The sequence below is a fragment of the Saimiri boliviensis genome, chromosome 7 (genome assembly GCF_048565385.1).
Source record: "Saimiri boliviensis isolate mSaiBol1 chromosome 7, mSaiBol1.pri, whole genome shotgun sequence".
Taxonomy (NCBI): domain Eukaryota; kingdom Metazoa; phylum Chordata; class Mammalia; order Primates; family Cebidae; genus Saimiri; species Saimiri boliviensis.
In genome coordinates, this window is record NC_133455.1 from 81,288,753 (window position 1) to 81,300,701 (window position 11,949).

The window sequence follows — 11,949 nt, forward strand, 5'->3', positions numbered from 1 at the left end:
GAAGGTCCTTCAGAAGGTATTCCAGAAGAAGGCATCGATATTATAGATGACAGCTCCATGCCTGTCACTGCCCCCGCCAAAGACCTTCCAGTGGTACAAGATGTGGAGAGAGAAGACAGTGAGATTGATGATCCTGACCCTGTGTAGGCTTAGGATAACATGTGTTTGTGTCTTTGCTTTTAATAAAAAAATTTTAAAGTTAAAACATTTTGTTAAATAGAAAAAGTTTGTACAATAAAGTATATAAAGAACAAAATATTTCTGTATGTTTTCAGTTAAGTGTGATTACAAAAGAGTAAAAAATTAGCAAATTAAAGTTTATAAAGTTAGAGTAGGCTAAGGTTTTTATTGAAGAAAAAATTTTAAAACAAATTAAATGTAGCCTAAATGTGCAGTATGTATAAACTCTCACCACTCATCTACTCACTGACTCACTCAGAGCCACTTCCAGCCTGGCCAGCTTCATTCACAGTCAGTGCCCTATTCAAGCGTAGTGAAGACCAGAGACGTTCACCTCAAAATACGACACTCTGGTATGCTGATAATTTTAAATTAAAAGCCATTGAAGACTGTCAGGCACTGGAAAAAGCTTTACTCTGATACTCCCTTATCTGCCTAGGGTCCAGATCCACTAAAGAAGAAAACAATTACCTGTGGTTCCTTCCCTGAGTTCTCATCAACTTAACTCATATTGCGGAAAGAAAGGCTAAAGTCTGTCAACACATCTGGACAGACATTTATCACAAACGATTATCTGTTCTCTAAGCCCAACAGACTTTGTCCCAGGGCATTATATATTCTCCAAGTCTACTCACTTCCCTCTAAAAATCATTTATAATCCCTCAATTACGCATTTCCTCCATCTCCTCTTCTCTTAATGAAGATTATATAAAGACCTGAATTGTATTGGGTTATTGGATAACCATTCTCATGCAATTCTCCTGTATTATGCACATTAGAACGTATTTGTATGCCCTTTTCTCCTATTAATCTGCCTTTTGTCAGTTGATTTTCAGTGAAACTTCAGAGGGCAGAAAGCTTTTCCTTTGCCTCTACAGTACTATTTTTTTTCAATCTCTTATAACCTGTTTTTACTATACCTTTTTAATGTAGAGATATATTTAGATACACAAATACCATTATTTTATAATTGCTTATAGTATTCAGTACAGAAACATGCTGTTCAGGTTTATAGCCTAGTAGCAGTAGGCTATGCAACACAGCCTAGGTGTGTAGTAAGGTATACCATCGAGGTTTGTGTCAGCACACCCTCTGATATTCACACGATGATGGAATAGCCTAACGATGCACTTCTCAGAAAGTATCCCTGTCAATAGGTGACACATGACTATATATCAGTCCACATACTATAATCATAATATATACACTTACATTCATTGTCTATAGCTGTGTCACAAATTACCATACACGGTGCCATAAAACAAGACACACTGAGGCCGGGCGCGGTGGCTCAAGCCTGTAATCCCAGCACTTTGGGAGGCCAAGGAGGGTGGATCACAAGGTCAAGAGATCGAGACTGTCCTGGTCAACATGGTGAAACCCCGTCTCTACTAAAAATACAAAAAAAAAAAAAAAATTAGCTGGCCATGGTGGCGCGTGCCTGTAATCCCAGCTACTCAGGAGGCTGAGGCAGGAGAATTGCCTGAGCCCAGGAGGCAGAGGTTGCGGTGAGCCAAGATCGTGCCATTGTACTCCAGCCTGGGTAACAAGAGCGAAACTCCGTCTCAAAAAAAAAAAAAAAAAAAAAAAAAAAAAAAAAAAAAAAGCAAGACAAACTGATTATCTCCTGTGTTTTGTAGGGTAAGCTCAGGTGGGTTCTCTGTTCAGGGTCTCCCGGCCTGAAATCAAGGTGTCAACTGGGGCTGCTATGTCACCCAAGGTTTGGGTCCTCTTGCAAGCTCTCATGTTGTTAGCATATGATTTCCTTGCTGCTGTAGACTGAGCTAAGTTACCCATTTTCTTGCTAGCTGTAGGCCAGCAACCACTCTAGGCTCCTGATGGGTGTTTTCAGTTCTTTGTCAAGTGGCCGCCATAAGTAATTCACAACATAGTTGTTACTGCTTCTTTCAAGCCAGTAGTAGAACATCTCTGGCTTTTTTTTTTTTTTCTCCGTATAAATATCTGGGGATACTACTGGGCTCACGTGATTAGGCCAGGCCCACTGTGAATAATCTCCCATTTGCAATATTAAGCAATGTAATCACAGGCCAGATCCACTGTCATATTCACAAGTTCTGCAAACACTCAGGGAAGAAGATTACACAAGGCTTGTACATGAGGGATTGGGATTCCTAGGGTCATTTTAGAATTCTAATACGGTAATCATTATCAGATTATATATGTGACACATAATATAATCTGATAATGATTATGGTATCAGAATTCTGGGATACATAATATAGCATAACATGTGATACATAATATAATAACACAATCATGATGACTTATTACAGAGTGCTTAGTATGTGCTAGGAACCCACAAACCATTTTATCAGCGCTTTACAATTTAATCCTCATGACAAATCTATGAGAGACGATCATAGTCCCTATTTCACAGATTACAGGGGTAACTGAGGCTTAGAGAGTTATTTGCCCAAAGTCACATAACAAGTAAGTGGCAGAATCTTGATTATACCCAAGTCTATTTCTAGGCAGCATGGACTTTGGAGTCAGACATACCTGTGGCCCGCACCCCTACTGTACCGTACTTCTTTGCAGCACTTGTCACGATCCAAATTAAATAATTATTGTGAAGTATGTTGGTCATGCTTGTCTCTCCAGATAGATAAAAACTTCATCAAGACAGTTGTATCCATTTTGAAGTACATTCAGCTACAAATAACAGAAAGCCTGGCTAACGGAGGCTTAAACATACAAACTTTCACTTTTCCCCTCTAAACCAAAAAGTTCAGAGGTCTTGGTTGATGGCAATGTCTCAGAAGCTAAATCATATTAGGATGTCTCTTTGACTCTTTTGATCTTTATTTACTTCATGGGTTCAAGATGGCCACTGCAGCTCTAGCCATCACGTCTAAATAAAGCTGGAAGAAGGGGAAAGGGATTAAGATAACCATCTCTCTCTAATTTTAGCAGCAAAGCATTCATATATCTGTGGGCATAAATGTGTGGCTTAGAATTTCAAGCTGCCAGGGAAGCTGGGAGAGTGAGACTTTGTACAATATAATTGGGGGAAAAAAGGTAGAGAGAGTATTTGGTAAGTGAAAAATATTGTCTACCATGGGCAGGGATTGTATCTGTCCTGTTCATCATTGCATTTCCAGCATCAAGTTTAGTGACTTGTACATTATAGGCTTTTATTTTGCTTTACTTTTTTGAGACCAGGTTCTCATTCTGTCACCCAGGCTGGAGTGCAATGATACACTCATGGCTCACTGCAGCCTCTACCTCCTGGGCTCAAGCGATCCTCCCACCTCAGCTTCTCAAGTGGCAGCTGGGATTATAGGTGCATTTCCCCACACCCAGCTAATTTTTCAATTTTTTGGTAAAGACAAGGGCTCACTATACTGCCTGTGCTGGTCTCGAACTCCTAGGCTTAAGTGATTCTACTGTCTTGGCCTTTCCAACATGCTGTGATTGCAGGGGTGAACCACTGCATCTGACCAGTAGGCTTTTATTTATTGTTGAAAGAATGCCTGTGAAATAATGTGTGTGCTAAATACTTTGCACAGTGCTTGGCATACACTAGGTAGTCAATAAATGATGACTACTGGTTACTACATTGTTTAGAGACCTCAAATTTGTGTGCATACATGGCAGATGGAAGCATTCCAGTATTACTTTGGTTGATTCAAGGATAAGCACTAACAGCTAATGGTTCTATTGGCCCTATTAGCCGCAGAAGGCCTGATTGGAGCCTGATATGGGGTTGGGAGGTGGGAAGTGAGAATCTGTATTAGTACGTTTTCATGCGCTGATAAAGACACACCTGAGACTGGTAATTTATAAAGAAAAAGAGGTTTAATCTGGGGAGGTCTCACAATCATGGCAGAAGATGAAAGACCCATCTTACATGGCAGCAGGCAAGACAGAATAAGATCCAAACGAAAGGAGAAACCCCTTATAAAACCAGAGACTTATTCACTACCACAAGAACACTATGGGGGAAACCACCCCCACAACTCAATTATCTCCCACCGGGTCCCTCCCACAATACGTGAGAATTATAGGAGCTACAATTCAAGATGAGACTTGGGTGGGGACACAGCTAAACCATATTAATCTCCTTCTAGCCACCCTTGGTGCTTTGCAGGCTAAGGCTGGCCAGGAGGAGCTAGTGCTGTAACAATCGCTCAGCTGCAGCTAGTGCAGCTCAGTTTACACAGCTAGTGGGAAGGGTATGCTTAAAGCTTGCTTGCTTCGGGTAAAGAGGGAAAAAAATCAAAAACAAAAAACCCTACCCTGGTGATGGCAAGACTTCTTTGCCTGAGCTGAGGAGGGGAGAGAAGTTTAAGACCTCTGTGCCACCACCCTCTTCTTGGCAACATTTTGACAACTTTGTTGATCTTCAGCTTACTTTTTCTTTCCCCCCTCCCTGTCCTCCTCCTTGTTCCTTTCCTTGTTCTTCACTCTTTCCCTCTCCCCACTCCCCGGCATCTCTCCACCTCTCCTCTCCGCTTGGAGGCCAGGCAACCAGGTATGTTTAAACCGTTGAGTGAAATATACGTTCCAGATACTGCTTTCCCTCCCAGACCTAGAAGCTTGGCACACCGATGTGGCAACAGTGCCAAGAGCTACATACAAGCTGCTTCCGTCCTATCTAAATGGCCACTGTATTACCTGAACCTCTGGGTTTTGTTTGTTAGGGCTGCCGAAACAAAGCGCAAACTGGGTGGCTTAAACAACAGAAATTTCGTGTCTCATGGTTTTTGAGGCTGGAAGTCCAAAATCAAGGTGTTAGCAGCTTAATTTCCTTCTGAGTGCTGTGATAAAGAATATGTTCCATGCTCTGGCTTAGCTTCTGGTGGTTTTCCGGCAATCTCTGGCATTCCTTGATGAGTGGGTACGTTACCCTGATCTCTGCCTTCATCTTCACACCGTGCTCTCCCTGGGTGTGAATATGCATCCAATTGCTCCTTTCTGTTAGGACACAGCCATATTGGATTAGGGCCCATCCTGATCACCTCATCTTGACTTGATCATCTGCAAAGACCTGATATCCAAATAAGACCACATTCGCAGGAACTAGGAGTTAAGGCTTCAACATCTTTTTGAGGGACACAATTCAACTCCTAACAGTTAGGAACTGGTATGTATTTCCCTTTGGTTAAACAAAGACCCAGTAGTGACCTTCGGGCCTTCTAAAATGTTAAGATTACTTCCAGGATCTCAAGCAAGAATCAAGGCCTATAAAGAAAGTAGTTCTATGACCCTGATTTTTTAGGATAACTCCTACTTCACATAATGTTTTTCAATAAAAGCAATTGATTAAACATAATTAAGAGAGATTTAGACTTTGTCCCTTTATGAAATTTTGAAATACATGATAACCAAATTAGAAAACTTAATGATCATGTCTACAGTTATGATTTATGATGCAATATGCCATAATATATATTTATTTCACAAATAGGATATATTGCCTCTACATGCCAGACATTGTATTAGAAGTTTAGCCATGGCAATACTGCAAAGTAGATGTTAATAGGCTCGTTTTATGAATGAAGAGCCTGAGTCTCAGGATAGAGACCATACCTAAAGTTAAGCTCAGCTGGGGAGGGATTTTAATCAATGTATGGCTGGTTCCAAAAACTGTTATGGCATGTGGTGCATTTTTTGTCTCAGAAAAATATCATTTTCATACCTTTGTGGCTCAAATCAGCTGTGCAAATTACAATGGCTGAACATGAAAAAAATGAGACTCTGGACAAACTAGAATTTTAATAAAGAGAAAAAAAAATGTGGCTCATAGTGCTGAAATGGAATTTCATTGATTTGCTAATGTTCAATTCTATCAGGTACATCATGGTTACACCTGAAATGAGTAGGCAGTGGTAAATTTCAAATATCGTAAAGAAAAATGTGGGTTGGCTTTTTCAATAACTCTTTAAGCAGTTTAAAATGTGTATTTTTGCCCTTTGGGGGCACTTGCAGGTAAAAATTAAGGAAGCAAAAAATTCAAGACTTGTCTACATCAATACCAAGTATACTCTAGTAAAAGACAGATGTTTTTGAGATTTTGATAATAGCAGAGTTTTTTTAAAGTGTCATTTGTTTTAAATGACTCTTGTGGTCTAGAAAATGTAGATTCCTCATCAAACTATTTAATTGAAATCTTCTTAATACCCAGGTTAAGTCATATTAAAGAGAAGATGAAGAATCTCTTTAAATCACTTTGCTGTAATAGGATTTTGTGGATAAGGAACTAATTTAAAATAAATGGGCCATTGGCTAGATTTAGACATTTCTGTCATACAGATTTCTGTTCCGTATCTATTTGCAGTTAACGGGTTTTGATCTGTTGTCAAATGGTCAATTGTTTTGGACATTGTGCTTTTTTTCTCATGCAGGTCTAGTAACTGATGAGCAGTTTTTGGAAATTTTACTAATTATCCATGGCCTGTTTTAAATGATGATAAAGTGAGGGAATTTAGACAGATATAAGATCTGCATTAAGCCAGTAATTATTTTTCCCGAGGGCATTTGGATGCAGAAGCCTCACATGTTCATTCAGCAATTATGTATTACACACTTAGTCCAGGCACTGTTCTAGGTGATTAAGACACATCTCTAGACAGACTGATAAAGATCCCTGCCTTGTGGAGTTTACCTTTTAATAGGGAGTAATAGGCACAAACAAGAAACATAATTAAAACTCGTGTGTCAGAATAAAACAGTCCAAAAAAGTGAGGTGATAGTGCTATGAGAAAGACAAAAAAGGAGAGCCAGGCTAGAGGCATTGGGAATATTGACAGGTGACATACCATTTTATTTTATTTACTGAGATGGAGTCTTGCTCCATTACCCAGGCTAGAGTGCAGTGGCACTATCCTGGCTCACTGCAACCTCCGCCTCCTGAGTTCAACTGATTCTCCTGCCTCAGCTTCTCATGTAGCTGGAATTACAGGTACCATGCCCAGCTAATTTTTTTTTTTTTTCGTATTTTTAGTAAGATGGAGTTTCACCATGTCGGCCAGGCTAGTCTTGAACTTTGCCTACCTCAGCCTCCAAAGTGCTGGGACTACAGGCGTGAGCCACCGTGCCCTACAGACAGTACCATTTTAAATAGCATGGTCACGGCAGGCCTCACTGTGAAGGGGACAACAGGGCCTCAGCCTAGAGAAGCTGGAATTTGGTTTTCAACTAGATGAAATTGAGCAGGCCCATAAAATGTATAGTGCATGCATACTATAAGCAGAGATCTGGGTTCCCAGGGGGTGATAGAACCAAGTTCAGCTGAGAAGAGTTCTGGAGAAAAAATACAGCCCACTCTCTCCCCCGCTGCACCTTAGTCCCATATTTTATTTTACTTATTTATTTTTATTTGTATAAATTTATGGGGTACAAATGCAATTTTGTTACATGCCTAGATTGCATAGTGGTCAACTCAAGGCTTTTAGGGTATCCATTATCCAAATAATACACATTGTGCCTGTTAAGTAATTTCTCATTATCCAACCCCTGACCCCTTCCACGTCTCCATTGTCTATTATTCTACTCTTTGCATCCATGTGTATACCTGGTACACATTTTTTGGCTCCTACCTTTGAGTGACAATGTACAATATTTGTCTTTCTGTGTCTCATTTGTTTCACCTAAGATAATAACCTATAATTCCATCCACATTGCTGCGAAGGAAGTGATTTTGTTCTCTTTTATGTGAATAGTATTCCTTTGTGTGTATATAGCAGTGAATGATAGTTGTAATCATCTGTTGATGGACACTTAGGTTAATTCCATAACTTTTCTATTGTGAATAGTGTTGCAATAAACATGTGTGCAGGTGTATTTTTGATATATTGATTTCTTTTCCTTTGGATAGGTACTCAGCAGTGGGATTGCTGAATCTGGTAGTTCTATTGTGGATATGTGGTAGTTTAATTGTGGATATGACAGTTCTATTTTTACTTATTTGAGAAATCTTCATATTGTTTCCCGTAGAGGTTTTAAGAATTTACATTTCCACCAATAGTGTATATGAGTTCTCTTTTCTCCACATCCTTGTCAACATCTGCTATTTTTAGACTTTTTAATAATAGCTATCCTGACTTGGGTAAGATGCTATCTCATTGTGGATCCAATTTGCAATTCTCTGATGATTAGTGATGTTGAGCATTTTTTCACATACCAGTTGGTGATTTGCATGTCTTCTTTTGAAAAATGTCTATTCGTGTCCTTTGCCCACTTTTTAATGGAATCGTTAGTGGGGTTTTTGTTGTTGTTGTTGAGTTCTTTGTATAGTCTGGATATTAGCCCTCTATGAGATACACAGTTTGCAGATATTTTCTCCCATCCCTCAAGTGATCTGTTTACTCTGTTGATATTTCTTTGCTGAATTTGTTTTTTCATGTTGACTTTAGACAGTCTGTTTTTAAAACGTCATGGCTAAGTCCTTTTGGCATTGCCTTTTCCTATGGATTGCTAAACCTCTGTACCTGGATGTCTAAATAACATGCTAGACTTCAGAAATTTTCATCTGCCATTTTGTTCAATAGCTTTTCTAAGTTTTTTTTTTAATCTTTCTTTACCTTTGGAAATATTGGTAATTCATAAGTAGAGTTACTTCGTGCAATCCAAAATGTCTTAAAGGCTTTGTTCATTCTTCTTTCTTTATTTTTGCCTCACTGGATTATTTCAAAAGACCTATCTTCAAGTTCTGAATTATTTCTTCTGCTTGGTCTACTTTATTGTTGACACTTTCAGATGTATTTTATATTTCCTTCAATGAATTTTTCAGTTTCAAAATTTTTGTTTTGTTTGTTTTTTAAGATAGCTGTCTCTTTGGTAATTTTCTCATTCATATCCTGTATTGGATTTACAAGTTCTTTGTACTGGTTTTCAGATATCCTGGCACCTGTGTTGGTGGTTTTAGGTCAGTTCTTGAGCCTCTGCATGGCTTTCTTGGATGTTGGTTGTATTAGTGGTATACTGGGGTGAGTGAGCAGGCTTTTGAGCTCCTGGCAACCAGGGTGGCATGGGTGGTGGCAGTAGCAGTGGTGGTGAGATGCTCTTTTAATCTCCAAGGGCTGTGTTCTTGTATTGATGGGGATTGCAGTTAGCTGCATGGGCTGGCCTCTGGGTCACTGGGTGGTGTTGGTAAGTAAGAGACAGCTGATTGTGGTGGTATGGGGTTTATGCATAACCAGTGCCACCCAGGAGGACAGAAGCCAGGCATAAATGTTTGGCTGAAGAGTACTTGGCTGAGAAATGACACTGCCACACTGAAGTCCTCCCATGGGGAGTGTGGGGTGGTCTTAGTGGCCAGAGCTTTGACTGACAGGTGGGGCACTTCTGTTCTCTTACGCCTTAGTCTCAGAGGGAATCCCTCCCCATCCCAGATGTTGCAGCTGACCCTGCTGTTCAGTCAGACCAGGCAGCTCCTGCCAGTCCATATCTCAGCCCTGGGATATAAGAACCCTGCCCACCTCAAGACCAAGCCTCCATGACAACTCTCATCCTGCTCAGATCCTGCCTGGTATGGTACCAAGTTCTAGTACTGGTGGCTGCAGCTCACGCCACACTTACTTCCCAGTCCTCAGAGGGTCAAGGCACACACCTGTGGTCTGGATTGTATGATTCTTCAGTGGGAAAGTGGACCACAGAAAGACAGTCACTCACCCTCTCCCATATTGGGGACTTCTGGCTCCTGGTCAGTTCTGGTCACTCAAGCTGACAGTTTCCTTGTCCTTTCTCAGTTTTAGAGTTTCCTTTCACTTTTTTGTTGAACTCTGGTGTTCCCTTTCAGGTAATGTATTCAAAGTGTGATTGTCTACACACTGTTTTGGTTCTACGTGAATGAAGCATGCTTGAAATGCTTCTAAGCAGCCACCTTCTAGTCCACACAAGTATGTGTTTTCAAACAAGTATGTGTGGGACAGAGAAGTGAAATCACAGAATATTTTTTTCTTAAAGATGAAGGGAGCCAGGACAGAGGTAAATAGTACTAATGATTGTATATTAGGAAAGCAAATTACTCAGGAATGGTATTCTAAAATCAGCTCAAGACAAAATGGAGGTGTTCAAAATTACCTTGAAAATTCCTCAGGAAGCCACCTGATGGAGGTTAACCAACCATCTCTTATGAAACTCAAGACTGCCAGGTTTTCTTTGGTTGAACAGCAGATGAAATAGTTGATTTCCGATGTAGGGGGCCACATTGAACTTTTAAATATGGCTACATGCTCACAAGGTATCTGAGACAGATTGGGTCATGGTAGATTCCTGTCTCTTGTCTCAGTCTGGGGAGGATAATCATTGATGGGGATGACAGGCAAGTGCTATTTTAACATCTCTCCATTTCTCTAAAAAGCAGGCATAATTTAATTTGCATAAATTATTTAAAATGATTATTTGATGCAATGACACCCTCTACCAAGCAGCCTCAGTTCTTGTGTTAGGCTGCTATCAGTGTGCCTCTGTCTCCCTTTGACTCGTTGAGTGACCATCTGACCTTCAATTGGTTGCTTTCTTTTTTTCTTTTTCTTTTCTTGAGATAATCTCACTCTATCACACAGTCTGGACTGCAGTAGTGCAATCTCAGCTGACTGTAACCTCTGCCTCCTGGGTTTAAGTGATTCTTGTGCCTCAGCCTTCCAAGTAGCTGGGATTACAGGCGTGCACCACCACACCCAGCAAATTTTTATATTTTTAGTAGAGATAGGGTTTCATCATGTTGCCCAGGCTGGTCACAAACTCCTGACCTCAGATGATCCACCTGCCTCGGCCTCCCAAAGTGCTGGAATTACAGGCGTGAACCACTGCGCCCAGCCGAGTTGCCTGTTTTCTACTGCTACGCACATTCACCAAAGTTTAGGAGCTTTGTAAAGTCACCGACGTTTAGGACCATGTGGCAATCACTCTTACTTTCTGTTCAATAGGGTTATCTCTTCTAAGCTACTGAAATAAGAACTGTCACCTGAATATTTTTCTCTTGGTTTGTTTCATTTGGTTAAAAAAAAAAGTCTAAGAAAAAACTTACGCAGAACATCACAATTCACATCTATATACTTACTGCATGCAGACAAGATCCAAATTAAGAGCGCTGCTACAGACTGTGTCAGAGTTTAGGGAAAGTTCACAATAGCAGAAAGCTTGAAGACTCCTAGTTCAGTTTTTAGACAGGATTTTTCTGATTACATATGCATAATCTCCTTGGGGATAAAAAATAAGAAGATTAAGTTGTCTTTGTCTAAGCAACACATTACCAGCTTAACCAAGATTAGCTGTGTTATAACAACTAAGATTATACATTCAAGATTCCGGTTTCTTAATTTAAATGCCAAAAGTTGAAGCAAACTCCTCAAATTCCCCAAATTAACAAACAAACTTGAATCAATTAAACACAACTCTAAATACTTTTTTTCCTTTGGTGGATAGGGATAAAAAAGGTATAGAAAAAGCAACAGAAATTTAGTTTGTCACACAGTAGAGTTTCTGATGTAGACATTTTCCAAAATACTCTAAGGTAATTATGTCCCTCAAATTTTCATTTTGGCCTCAGGATGAAAAGGGCTTCCCCTTAGGAAGACCTTTGAGAAATCTGCAGACTTTAGAAATGGGTAACATAGACTCTACTCCTATATATATATATATATATATATATATATATATATATGTATATAAGTTTTAAAATATACTACTTCAGCCAGGTGCAGTGGCTCACTCCTGTAATCCCAGCACTCTGGAAGGCAGGTGGATCACCTAAGGTCAGGAGTTCAAGACCAGCCTGGCCAAAATGGTGAAACCCCAGCT